The sequence below is a fragment of the Agelaius tricolor genome, unplaced genomic scaffold (genome assembly GCF_023055355.1).
Source record: "Agelaius tricolor isolate 1412-34295 unplaced genomic scaffold, bAgeTri1.0.p SCAF_51, whole genome shotgun sequence".
In the NCBI taxonomy this organism is placed as follows: domain Eukaryota; kingdom Metazoa; phylum Chordata; class Aves; order Passeriformes; family Icteridae; genus Agelaius; species Agelaius tricolor.
This window is the reverse complement of record NW_027269311.1, coordinates 1,615,766-1,629,399: the sequence shown is the minus strand read 5'-3', so window position 1 is coordinate 1,629,399 and position 13,634 is coordinate 1,615,766.

Genomic DNA, 13,634 nt, shown 5'->3' with positions numbered 1-13,634 from the left:
AAGGAGTTCTTCCTCTTCTGACCCACTGAATACAGGGACTTTTTGCATTTCTCTCATGGGGGTTAATACTATTATTAGTTTTTCTGTCTTTGATTCAGTTGCATTTTTAGCCTCTAAATCAGCTAAATTGTTCCCTTGTGCCCCTTTTTGATGTCCTTCAACATATACCACCGCTACTTCCTCTGGTAATTGTAAGGTTTCTATCTCTTCTAAAAGAAATTTTTTGTGAATCAGTCCCTTTCCCTTTGAATTTAAAAGCCCCCTCTCTTCCCAAATTTTTCCAAAGATATGCACTACTCCAAAAGTGCATTTTGATTCCTGTATATATTTTGTTCCCCGTTTTCTGTGCCAATATTTCCAGAGCTCCTTTTAGGGCACACAACTCATATTTTGGGCTGACCAATTGGAAGGTAACTTTTCTAACTTTTCCCTTTTCTATGGCCACCAACCCTTCATGCACGATAGCGTACCCCGATACCCTGTGCCCCTTTATTACCCGTGAAGAGCTATCGATGTACAATCATTTTCCACCTTGGAGTGGTTGATCTGTTAGGTCCTCTCTTCCTTTAGTTTGATAGTTTATAACCTCTAGGCAATTATGTATTAGTTCCTCACTTGGTTCTCCATACAAGAACTGGGCAGGGTTGAGTTGGTTACTCACAATCAGCTCTAAACCATTATCTATTAAAATGGCTTCATATTTTAGCACTTGGGAATCAGTGAGCCATTTCTCAGCTTAGGATACTCCTTACTGAGTTTGGGATATATATCTTCAATTTTCCCCCAGAGGGTAATTTTTTGCTTTCTGCTATGAGTAGGGCAGTCACTGCCACAGCCTGAACGCAGGTTGGCCACCCCTGGCTGACAGGGTCTAGCAGTTTTGATAAATAGGCCACTGGTTTCCTGGATCCTCCCCAGTCCTGGGCTGACACTCCATGTGCTACCCCTTTTTCTATATCCACAAAAAGATAGAAGGGTTTGTCTAAGGCAGGAAGACTCTGTGCCAGTGCACTGACTATTTTTTGCTTTAAAGCTTCAAACTTTTGTTCATTGTCTTTTTCCCACCTAATCTCTTCTTCTGCTAACTTTTCATACAAGAACTGGATGGCCTGCGTGTATCCTTCAATCCATAGCCTACAACATCCCAACAGGCCTAAAAACCTTCTGACTTCCCTCTTAGTTTTTGGCCATGGGAGTGAGACTATCCCCGTGATTCTCTCAGGGTTCAGCCCCCAGCTCCCTTGACAAATCACATGTCCTTGGTATTTTACTTCTCGCTCTACAAATTGGAGAATCCCTTTTGATACCCAAAGTCCTTGGTCCCTCAGAAAACTTAACAACACCATGGTGGATTTCCAAACTTCTTTTTCTTCCTGTCCTGAGAAAAGCAAATCATTTACATATTGGATGAGCTACATCTCAGGTTTAATGGAGAAGAGCTGTAGTACTTCTCCTAGGCGTTGACCGAAGAGGTTTGGGGATTCGGAAAACCCTTGGGGTAACCCAGTCCACCAAAGCTGTTGCTTCCTCCCAGAACTGAGGTCCTCCCATTCAAAAGCAAATATATCCCACTTTCCTCTGCCAGTGGGTATGCCCAAGAAGTATCTCTTAGGTCTATCATGTTAAACCACTGGGATGTTACTTAGAAGCGTATAGGGATTTGGCATTACCGGATATGGATTCATAGTTCTTTTGTTCACTTCTCTCACATCTTGGACAAGCCTGTAAGACCCATCTGACTTCTTTGCTGGTAATATGGGTGTATTATGGGGGGACATACATGGTTCTAAGGTCCTGTCCTCAAGTAGGTCCTGGATCAGCGGCCGTACTCCTTGTCTCCCCTCCAGGGAAAGTGGGTATTGTCATACCCAAACGGGATGGTTTTCATTAACTACTTTTATTACTATAGGTTTCCTGTTTAATTTACCTCAGGTTTTTGGTTTTGCCCACATCATGTCATGAATTTTCTCCTCATCCTCTTCCCTTATTGGAGAAGCTTAATTACCATTTTCCCTTCTCTGGGAGCCCTCCAATGTCAAACTGCACCTGTAAATCCTGTCCTAAAAAATTTCTCACTGCTTCTGGAACTAACAGAACATCCCCAATTCCTATTTTATTTGTCCTTTCAAACTTTATTTGCTTTATAACTGAAGCTTTGAAAATTTTGCCTTGTCTAGGTTTGAAAAGACAAGTGTCTGCTAATGAAGGCAGGAGCTGCCCCTGAAATGGAAAATGTAAAACCCCTCCCTCCAAATTGTTAAAGTTTTGAAATTAAGGGGGCTCTCAGGCACAGATATGGGAGCAGGAATAACAGTTCTTTATTAGCAAAGAAAATCAAAAGAAAATGAACAATGCAGTAATACAAAGCAACACTGATAGAATCAGAATATGACCTGACACACTGTGGGTCAGGGTGTTGCTAGCAGTGCAATGAAAATAGTGGCTGCAGTCCTCCTGCAGTCTTCCTGCAGACAGATGTGGTTCTGTTGGAGCAGCGATCCTGTAGAAGGGTGTAGTCTTCCTCTGAAGATCCAGTGGTGGTGTAGATGGGCCTGGTCTTCCTCTGGGAATCCAGTGGAAGGGGCAGGTGCTCCTCTGGGAATCCAGTGGAAAGACTGTTCTGGTGTCCCAAAATCTCAGATTGTATCCAGGCAGGAACGCTTGGCTCCTCCCTCTGGGGAGAGCATCTCACAATGGGAAGATGGAATTTTATCAGTCATGCAGTGACACTCAATGGCCCATTAACAGCAAATGTCTTCCCAGAGGGAGGATTGGTTTGTGGAAGAGATAAAGAAAAACTGCCCAATTAACAGATGATAACTGGCCCACCTCTAACAGATGGGAATTGAACACACACATTACCTTGCAGTCTAGGACATTATCCATGCCTTATTCTATTTCCATCTGCATCCCAATGAAACCTTACACACAGCTCTCACTTATGACTGGGTTTCCCTGTGGTACACAATGGCTTTCCCCATCTTTCTGCATTACCCACCAAGTGTAACCAGGTCCTTGAACAAAAACAATCCCACAGATGGGTTTGTCTTTGCCCGAGGTGGGAGTAACCTAAAAAGTCTTCCTAAAATACCTTTCATGTGTACAACAGGGACTTTTCTCCATCCACTGTGTGCAGGGGTTCAGACTGGGCAGGACCAGCTCAACTGATCGACCCTCTGGTGTTGACCATCCAGGTGGCTTTTGCTAAGGTCATTTCCCAATTTCTAAAAGTTCCCTCGCCAAGTGCCTTCAGGGTAGTCTTAAGTAATCCATTGAACCATTCAACTTTCCCAGCAGCTGGTACATGATAGGGGATACAATAGATCCATTCAATACCATGTTCTCTGGACCAGGTGTTGATAAGGCCGTTCTTGAAATGGGTCCCATTGTCCGACTCAGTTCTCTCCAGGGTTCCATGTCTCCACAGGATTTGCTTTTCCAGGCCCAGGATGTGTTCTGGGCAGTGGTATGAGACACAGGGTAGGTCTCCAACCATCCAGTGGTGGCTTCCACCATGGTCAGCATGCAGCGCTTGCCCTGGCGTGTCTGGGGCAGTGTGATGGAGTCAATCTGCCAGGCCTCCCCATACTTGTACTTGGACCACTGCCCACCATACCACAGGGGCTTCACCCGCTGGGCCTGCTTGATGGCAGCACACGTCTCACAGTCATGGATAACCTGAGAAATACTGTCCATGGTTAGATCCACCCCTCGGTCTTGTGCCCACTTATAGGTGGCATCTCTGCCCTGATGGCTTGAGGCATAATGGGCCCATCGAGCTAGGAACAACTCCCCCTTTTGTTGCCAATCTAAGTCTATCTTTGACACCTCTATCTTTGCAGCCTGGTCTACCTGCTCACTGTTTTGGTGCTCCTCATTGGCTCTGCTCTTGGGGACATGGGCATCTACATGGCGGAACTTCACAGGTAGCTTCTCTACCCTGGTACCAATGTCTTTCCACTCATCAGCAGCCCAAATTGGTTTTCCCCTATGCCAGTGTGCCTCTTTCCACCTCTCCAGCCATCCCCACAGAGCATTGGCTACCATCCATGAATCAGTGTAAAGGTAGAGCTTTGGCCAATTCTCTCTTTCTGCGATGTTCAGGGCCAGCTGAACAGCTTTGAGTTCTGCAAGTTGGCTTGATCCACCTTCTCCTTCAGTGGCCTCTGTGACCTGTCCTGTGGGGCTCCATACGGCTGCTTTCCACTTCTGGTTCATTCCCACAATGTGGCAAGAACCATCAGTAAAAAGAGCGTAGCGTGGATCTTCTGCTGGCAGTTGGTTGTATGGTGGAGCTTCTTCAGCCCGTGTCACTTCTTGTTGCCCTTCATCAGCGAGACCAAAGTGTTCACCTTCTGGCCAGTTTGTAATTATTTCCAGAATCCCAGGGCAATTCAGTTTACCTATACGGGCGCGCTGTGTGATAACAGCAATCCATTTGCTCCATGTAGCACTGGTGGCATGGTGCGTAGAGGGAACTTTTGCTTTAAACATCCACCCCAGCACTGGTAGTCGGGGTGCGAGGAGGAGTTGTGCTTCTGTGCCAATCACCTCTGAGGCAGCTTGAACTCCTTCACAGGCAGCCAAGATTTCCTTCTCTGTGGGAGTGTAGTTGGCTTCAGACCCTCTGTAGCTTCGACTCCAAAATCACAGTGGTCAGCCTTTAGTCTCCCCAGGCACCTTCTGCCAAAGGCTCCAGGACAAGCCATGGTTCCTGGCTGCAGAGTAGAGCACGTTCTTCACCTCTGGTCCTGTCCTGACTGGGCCAAGAGCAACCACATGAGTGATCTCCTGCTTTGCTCTTCTTGATAGCAGAATCCTGATGATCATCTCTCCTTTCTCAAACACTTCCATTGCCGTGTTCCCCCACACAATGATGTCATCGATGTACTGCAAGTGCTCTGGAGCCTCACCCTTTTCCAGTGCAGCCTGGATCAGTCCATGGCAGATGGTGGGGCTGTGCTTCCACCCCTGGGGCAGTCGGTTCCAGGTGTACTGCACACCCCTCCAGGTGAAAGCAAACTGAGGCCTGCATTCTGCTGCCAGAGGAATGGAGACAAACACGTTAGCAATGTCTATAGTGGTAAAGCACTTTGCTGCCTTGGACTCCAGCTCGTACTGGAGTTCCAGCATGGCCGGCACAGCAGCGCTCAGCGGTGGAGTCACTTCATTCAAGCCACGATAGTCCACAGTCAATCTCCATTCTCTGTCAGACTTGTGCACAGGCCAGATGGGGCTGTTGAAGGGTGAGTGGGTTTTGCTGACCACCCCTTGGCTCTCCAGCTCACGGATCATCTTATGGATGGGGATCACGGCATCTCAATTTGTTCAATATTGCCGGCGGTGCACTGTCGAGGTGGCAATCGGCACTCGTTGCTCTTCCACCTTCAGGAGAGCTACTGCAGATGGGTTTTCTGATAGTCCAGGCAAAGTGTTTAATTGCTTGATGTTTTCTGCCTCCACAGCAGCTATGCCAAATGCCCAACATAGTCCCTTTGGGCCTTTGTAACAGCCATTCTGGAGGAAATCTATGCCCAGAATACACGGGGCCTCTGGGCCAGTCACAATAGGATGTTTCTGCCACACCTTCACAGTCAGGCTCACCTGGGCTCCCAACAGGGTCAATTGCTGTGATCCCCCCATCACCCCAGCAATGGAAACAGGTTCTGCCCCCACATGTCCCAATGGTATCAGGGTACACTGTGCACCAGTATCAACTAAGGCATCGTATTTTTGTGCTTCTGATGTGCCAGGCCATTGGATCCACACCATCCAGAAAATCCGGTTTTCCCGTGCCTCTCCCTGGCTAGAGGCAGGGCCCTCCCTAGCCCTGGTTATTATTTCTATTCTGGGCATACATGGTCGAGGTACCTTCCAGGGGATCTGACGGATCATACTCAGCAGCTCAGTCATGGAAGGTTGGGGCTACCTTCACTTTACTGGAATTCCCTCAATTAGTGTTTCCCTCCTTGAGCTGATGCACCCATGCTGCCAGGACAGAAGTGGGTTTTCCATCCCACCTTCCCATGTCTCCCCCATGGTCACGCAGAAAGAACCACAGGTCAGCCCATGGGCTGTACCCTCTCTCTCTAGCTGGGGAACGTTGGGCTCTGACTCTGGGGCCTGTGACTCACACTGGTGCAATGTGGGAACTGTTCCTCCTCACCTCCTCCCTCATCTCCCTCATCTCCTCTCTGAGTTCTTGGACCACGGCAGAGACATGAGCCTGCATTGGGCCATTGATCACACTCTCATAATTTCTAAGCTTGTTGGCAACAGAACCCACTGTCTCTCGTTTGTTATTGGCATTAATCATTGCAATAAAGGTGGTGTATTGAGCTGGCCCCAGATTTGCCAGACTCCACAACATTTGCCCTGTGCACCTGACCTTGTTGGGGTCATTATCATGCTGTCCATCCCTCCCAAAGAGTACCTCCAATACTGCCACTTCTCTCAGCTCTTGGATCCCTTCCTCAAGAATCTTCCAGAGCACATTCTGTGGTGCTGGTCCTGCATTCTCTCCCTGTGGACAAACCTCTCTCTGACACTCATTAAAAGCCACTCCCAGAGGGAAAGGGACCTTGGCTCCCTTACAAAAATCAGATTCATACCTGAGTCCTGAGTCAAGTGTCCCAAATTCCTTGCCTCACCACCATCCAGCTGGACACCTGTACCCATAAGGTCCCAGACCCAAAGTAGCCAGGTTGTATAAGCCTCACATCCCTGTCATACAATGTCTTTGTGCAGATTACGGAGACTTTCGTACGTCAGGGACTCGGTGATGACCTCAACTGTTGCCTCTCCTGGGCGTTGGGAAGGCTCTCCTTTCATATCCTCATCTGGGTGCTCTGATTTCATCTTAGATCTCCTTGTTTCCACCAGGGCCACTGCTGCTGGCTGTGACTGCCTTTGCAGTTCAGCTGGAACCTGGACAGTTGTAACATCTGTGGGTTCCACTGCTGCACCATCAGACTCTCCCTCTTTGAGGCAGGGGGATGGCTTTTCACCAGCTGTGGAAATGTACTCCTTCAGCACCTGGCCCATCTCTTTCATTAGAACCCTCATCCAACCTGGGTGGTTCATTTCTGAGGTGGGCTGTGGGGCAGGGTCTGGCTCTGGGGCAGCAGCATCCCTGGTCTCTGGGGTAGGTGTCAGTGTGGTTATCCAGGTTAATCTTCCCTTATCTCTGAATGCTAAATGTAACAGGCCTATCAGCAACACAAGCCACTGTATGATATCATTAGCATTTAGAGTGGATCTGAACCCTTTGAAAACTGGTGGGGCAGACCCAAAGAGCTGGGTGAAGGGCTGGGAAAAAATTTGCCCCCGTGTCATTTCCTCACAGTAAGTACCATTATTAAAGTAACCCCCAAAACCATACACTTAGTGTGTGATAGCTCTGAATCCATGTGCCTGCCTTCCAGAGGAAGTTAAAGATCCATTAGTTCCTCACCTCATTAAGCCATAAAGCAAACTGGATAACAGCCAGGGCAGCCTTAGTTTGGTTAGCCTGTGTTCCCAGGGATTGCCTGGGTGCTCCTGATGGGGCAGAAGGAAGAGCTGCAGGCCCTCCGTGAGGGTGATGAGGGCAGTGGGCTGTCAGCAGGGGCTGGCTGGGGGAGCTGCAATGCCTGGGCAGGAGCTGCAATCCCTGCCCCGGCTGCGGTGGGCTTTGCTCCCTGTGTGGACCAGGGGTGGCGTGGGCAGAGCACACAGAGGTTTCAGGGATGCAGGCAGGGGGATTCATGGCCAGCACTTTGCAGCTGATCCCCTTGGCCTCTCCTCTCTTGCGGCCATGGCAAGAGCTGGGTGGGATGGCTCTGGCAGGAAGGTCTCCTTGGATTCCTGCACATCCACGTTCTGACCGTGGCTCTGTTCCTCTCTCTTCCAGCCCTTCGAGCCCTGAGTGAAGATAACAGCCCCTCCTGCATAAGCACATTTCTTCAGGTGATGTTTGAGGGAAGAACTGCAGAACTTTCATCTGCTGGCTCAGAAGAACCAGTGTCTCTTTAAGACCTCCAGATCCCTTGGAAGGTGAGACCACCTGGAGACCAGAGGGGATCAGCTGGAGTTCCAGGCACAGCTGATGACTGGCACAACTGAGCCTGTGGGAAGCTCCCATGGCTCCTGCCTTCTCCCTCCCTGTTGACAGCTCCCTCCCTCCAGCCCTCAGACCCTGCCCATCCCCTTTCTTCCCTCCCAGCTCATCCCTTTGCTTCGCCTTCCATTAATAAACAGTTTGGCTTCTTTGCTTTACCTGCATCTCTGTGGAGCTGGAGCGATGAAAATCCGTGGCCCTGGGACACACAGGCCCCTGCTGCTGTTCTCTCCCACACTGTGTTTTGTGCACAGACACAGAGGAACGAGGGCAGGTCAGGATGGAAAGGTTCCTGTGCTGAAGGTGCAGTTGTACAGCACTGTGGAGTTCCAGATCTTGCTGAGCACCCTGGAGCCCCTGGACTTTTGAAGAGCAAACCTGAATATGCTCTAAACACAGCAGAGAGGGATTCCATGGCAAGCATCCACGGAGGACAAATGAGCTTGGAATGCTGGAAGTTTTCAAGAACAGCTTCCTGAAAGCAGAGCAGTGCTCCACCCCTGCACAGGATGAGGAAGAGGGCAGAACCAGAGACCATCCGGGCTTAGCAGGGAGCTCTGGGTGTGCCTAAGGGCAAATGAAGCAGCAGCACGGTGCCCGAGACTCGGACACGCGGCCGTGCCGGTGCCCGCAGCGCTGCCAGGCAGTGCCGGGATCCCGGCTGTGGTTCTGGTCCCCACAAGTGAGGAATGGCAGCCCCAGGCTCAGAGCCAGTCAGAAAGCCAACCAAGGGAGAGCAGAGGGAGGGCAGCCTTCCAGTCTCTCTTGGGCATGGCCGCAAATCAACCCCTGCTGCTTCTTCCTCCGCCGGTGTTGGGGCTGTGCTGGTGGCAGAGCCAGCCAGGTTGTGCTCTGTGTTCCAAAGCCTGTTGGGAGCGGGCATGAAAAGCGCTGCGTGCACAGCAGAGAGTCCTGGAAGGTGCTGGCAAGAGCATCCTGTGGGGACAGGGCTCTGGGCTCTGGCTGGGAACAGCCTGGTTTTGGTGCTGTGAGCACAGGCAGGAGCTGAGGCAGGGGAAGAGGCAGCAGGCAGCTTGTGTTTGTAGAGGGCCTGGGGCTGCACCTCTGAACCTGCACCTGGACACACACTTGGGGGAATACGAGCTGGAGCTGGAGTGCCTGTCCTGAAAGGACCTGGAGTCATTCAGCCTTGCCAGCTTTGCTTAAGAGTGTGTTGGTGTTCCCCAGGAAAGCCACACATTTGGGGAAATGCCTTTGGAGGAAAGGGGCTTGCTTCTCAAGGAAAGTGCTTCCCAGGGAGCTCCCAGTGAGGCAGGTGTGAGTGTCCCCCTTTGTCTCTCTGTGCTCCTTTCAGTCCTTGAGGCCCGTTGCACTTGGCAGAGGGGCAGGGCAAGGGAGAAGGCTGTGAAGAGCAGGTTTGGCATCCGCCTGGACCTGCAGAGACCAAGCCAAGCACCTGCAGCAGGGTGTGTTCCCTCCCTTTGGACAGAGGTGTGAGCAGGAGCATCTCTGTCCAGCCATGGGCCCCAAAGCTCTCTGTGAGAGCTGTGAATTAAAAGGCCTTTGCACACACACTTTTCACATCTTTCCTGTCTGCTGTGTTTTAACTCTTGGCAAAATGCATTTGCCTCCTGCTTAGTGGGAGCTGCTGTGGCCCAGGGCATGCACAGAGGCAGCGTGGAGAGCCTTGGCTGATCTTGGTGTGTCCCTGGCCTCAGAAAAGGCCTCCCAAGGTGTCCTGCTCATTGGCTCTCCCTGTGCATCTTGGAGAGAACAAGGTGGGCATTTCTGGCAGCTGGGCATCAGCAGGCCTCAAAATGGGGGCGTGTGGTGGAGTGAGCCCAGCTGAGATCCCCTGAGAGGAGCCCAGTGCTCCTTGCTCCTCTCTGCTGACCCGGGAGCGTTTGTCTGCTTTCGGGATGGCCCTGGCTGTGTCAGGGCTGCTCCGTGGACACGAGACAGCCGCTCCTGTCCCGCTGGGTCCCAGCAGTGCCTGGCAGCAGCCCTGCATCCACGTCAGGATGCTGGCCAAGAGAGGCCCTGGGAGCTGAGGCAGCTGATTTGAAGCTTTTGCAGATACACACAGGGCATGGCCAGCAGCGTTCCCTCAGGATACAGCAGTGCTGAGGCGCCTCCCCAGAGCTGCCTGATGCTGCCCACTCCTTGTGGCACCAGTTGCTTTCCTGTGGGATGTTCTACCTGCCCCAAGAGTGAAGAGGGAGCTGGAGAAAGAGCTGGCCAGGCTGCTCTGGATCCTTTCCCAGCAGCCCTGGCTGAGTGGAGCAGTCCGAGCTGAGCGCAGAGGTGCCCATGGAAGAGCCGTGCCCAGGAAGGCTCGCTGGGAAGGGTGATCCAGGAACCACAGGCCTGGCAGCCTGAGCTGCCACCGGGGACGGCCTTGGAGCAGATCCTCCTGAGTGCCAGCCCACGGCACGTGCAGGGAACCAGGGCGTCTGCTGGAGGCTGGGAAAGCTCTGCAGAGGGACGGGCACAGCTGGGGCTCCTGGTGAGGTGTTGAGGGCTTCTCTGTGGGATTTTGGGGGGTTGGTGTTGGTGGGATGTTGGGGAAGGAGTTGTCTGGAAGGTGAGAGGTCTGGGCTGGAATTTGAGTCAGTTTGAAGGCAGCATCTATGCTTTGGCACAGCTTTGGTTATGGAGGGCAGAAAGAATATCTGTGACTATTTCTATTCATGGTCCTGTTTCCCCTGCAGGGAACAAGAGGGGAGAGCTGTACTTTATTGGCCACTTTGATAACTGTACTGTGGGAGAATCAACCCTTTTGCCATCTACTCATTTGTTTGGGTTACTCTTGTAACACTGAGTGGTCTTTCATTCCTTGAGAGCTTTTATTCCTTAAGAAAATTAGGAGATTATCATCCCTTCATCAAAATCCATTTGCAAATCAAAGAATGGTCTTTTTGGCTCTGTGTAGTGTTATGTTTTGTAAAGTGTCATTCAATGGATGATAAGGCAAATGAGTTGCTGCTTCAGGATGGGACACAAACTTGTAGACCAGTCACATTCTCAGGCCATCCCAATAAATTCGGAAAGTTTGCAAATTTATAACTACTTGAGCTGAGCAATGGGAAGTACAACTTTCCTGAAGTGAGGATTCCTTAATGCCAGATTCTTCTGTTTCTTCATGGCAAAGATGTGTTTGTGGTGCAGGAAATGACTTCAATGAGAAAATAATTCCAGCACAGAGTAAGAGCTTCTGACAGAGACCAAGTGTTGCCAGCAGTTGCTGCAGGTGCTGCTGCCATCAGCCCCCAATGCACGTGGGCTTTGGCTCCCTGTGGCACAGCAGCCCCCCGGGGGCACAGGTCTCTGGGGCAGGAGACGGGCACCAGCGCTGCCAGGGCTCGGGGGTGGCAGCTCTGCTTGGGCAGGGACTCTGCCACAGCTGCTGCTGTCAGCGCTGCCCAGGCCCCAGGGCTCAGAGCAGCATTCGTGCCCTGGCCCACACATTCCTTGTCTGTGTCACACCCGTGGGTTTAGGATGGCCACCGGCCGGGAGGTGTCCCAAGGAGGCCGTGCCAGCTTCCCTGGAAGGCCCCGTGCCCTTCCCAGCGCGGCTGCGTCGGCAGCCCTGGGGCTCCTTCTGCTGCCCTGAGCCCGCAGAGCAGGGCAGCGTTTGCTGATGCTCTGAGCCCTTCCTAAAGATCCTGTGGGGCTGCCTTAGACACCTGGGGCCAGGCATTCCTTCCAGCCTGGGCCACTTTGGCTGGGCTGGGGGCGGCCCCAGGGCAGGCAGCTGTGTGTGCAGGGGCCCTTTGTGACACGGTGCAGCACGGTCACTGTGGCATAGAACGGGTGTCCAAGGGCCCTTTGTGACACGTGGGAAATAGAAGCTTGCCCGGCTGCTGGGAACAGGCAACGGGGCAGAACGGGACAGAGCGGTGCCGTGAGGAGCCCCCGCACAGCGCCCTCGTTCCTGTCCCACCCAGAGCCTTTCCCAGGCGTTATTCCTGCAGGTGACCTCGAGGCCAGACCACAGGACTTGCTGACCCGTGGTCTCCCTGAGGCTTCTCTTCTGCAGGAGCCTTCGAGGCCAGAGCCCAATCCTTGACAGGAGTCTCCTGTCCTGGTGGCCGGAGCCCTCGAGACCAGAGTGCAGGACTTGCTGTCCTGAAGCCTCCCTGAGGCTTCTCTCTTGAAGGTGCCTTCCAGGCACCACTGCAGGACTTGCTGACTCAGAGCATTTCTGAGGCATCTTTCCTGCAAGTAGCCACAAATCCAGTCACTGACATGGAGCAGAGACCCCCGAGAGTGCCCAAGCTGGCCTGGGTGGAGGAGGAGGAAGAAGGCCCTGGAGCTGCCCCAGCACAGGAGACCAAAGAGGTGGTGCTGTTTGAGCTGCTGCAGGAAGGTGAGTGGCAGAGCTGGGCCGCAGGGTTGGTGCCTGCAGCCAGCTTGGCAACATCGCATCCCATCCCATCCCATCCCATCCCATCCCATCCCATCCCATCCCATCCCATCCCATCATCTCCTGGGCATGTTCCCATGTACAGAATGGAACAGAGATGAAGAAGACATGGAGCAGAGACCCCCAAGAGTGCCCAAGCTGGCCTGGGTGGAGGAGGAGGAAGAAGGCCCTGGAGCTGCCCCAGCACAGGAGACCGAGGAGGTGGTGCCGTTCCAGCCACCGCAGGAGGGTGAGTGGCAGAGCTGGGCCACAGGGTTGGCATCTGCAGCCAGCTTGACCCCATGCCATGCCATGCCATGCCATGCCATGCCATGCCATGCCATGCCATCCTATCCCCTGGGGAAATGCCCATGGACAGGACGGAAGAGGGCCTGGGCAGACACCCTGCAGTGGCCGCGCTCCATCCCCTGGGCCATCCCGGGGCTCTCCCTGCCTGGGCAGCGCAGGGCTGGCCTGTGTTCTCCGGCCTCTCCCACAGCCCCTCAGCTCTGGCTGCTCTCGCTCTTTGCCAGATGCAGCCCTGGACAAGACACAAGAGCAGGAATCCAGCCGTGGCCGCTTCCGCAGCACAGCGCAGGTACCTGCAGCCACCCCCACCTGGGCTGGGCCTGCTGTCCCTGCTCAGCCCAGCACCGTGTGTGCAGCACTCCATGCAACATCCCCGGCTTCCTGCCCTTCTCCTACAGTTCATCTGCAAATTCATCAAGAGAATGCAGGAGGAAGAGACCATCACCATGGGCACTGGGCTCAGACCATACTCGCCCATCTTCAAAACCAAGCCCAGTGCTGCCCTCCTGTGTCTGCTTGTAGAGGATGGTTTTTACTATCCAAACCAAGTAAGCAGCCTGTGGGCAGGGTTTGATCCTCCCAGGAATTGCTCAGCCTCCCAAGCCACGCATGCTGGTTGCTGTGAGCCTTTGAGGCCACATGGCAGTGCGCGGGGAAGGGAAGCACTTCTCTGGGCAAGCTGGGAACATTGCTCCCCCTGGCAGCTTCCCAAGTCTCCCTGTGCCTTCTCCAGGTGCCCGCCATGGTGAGGTTCATCCACCAGTGGCTCGTGGCCAATGATTGTGCTGAAGCCAGGCTGGACGAGGCCCTGCTGGATCTGACAGAAGCACAGCCAGATGACGCAGTCCTGACGCTGCTGCG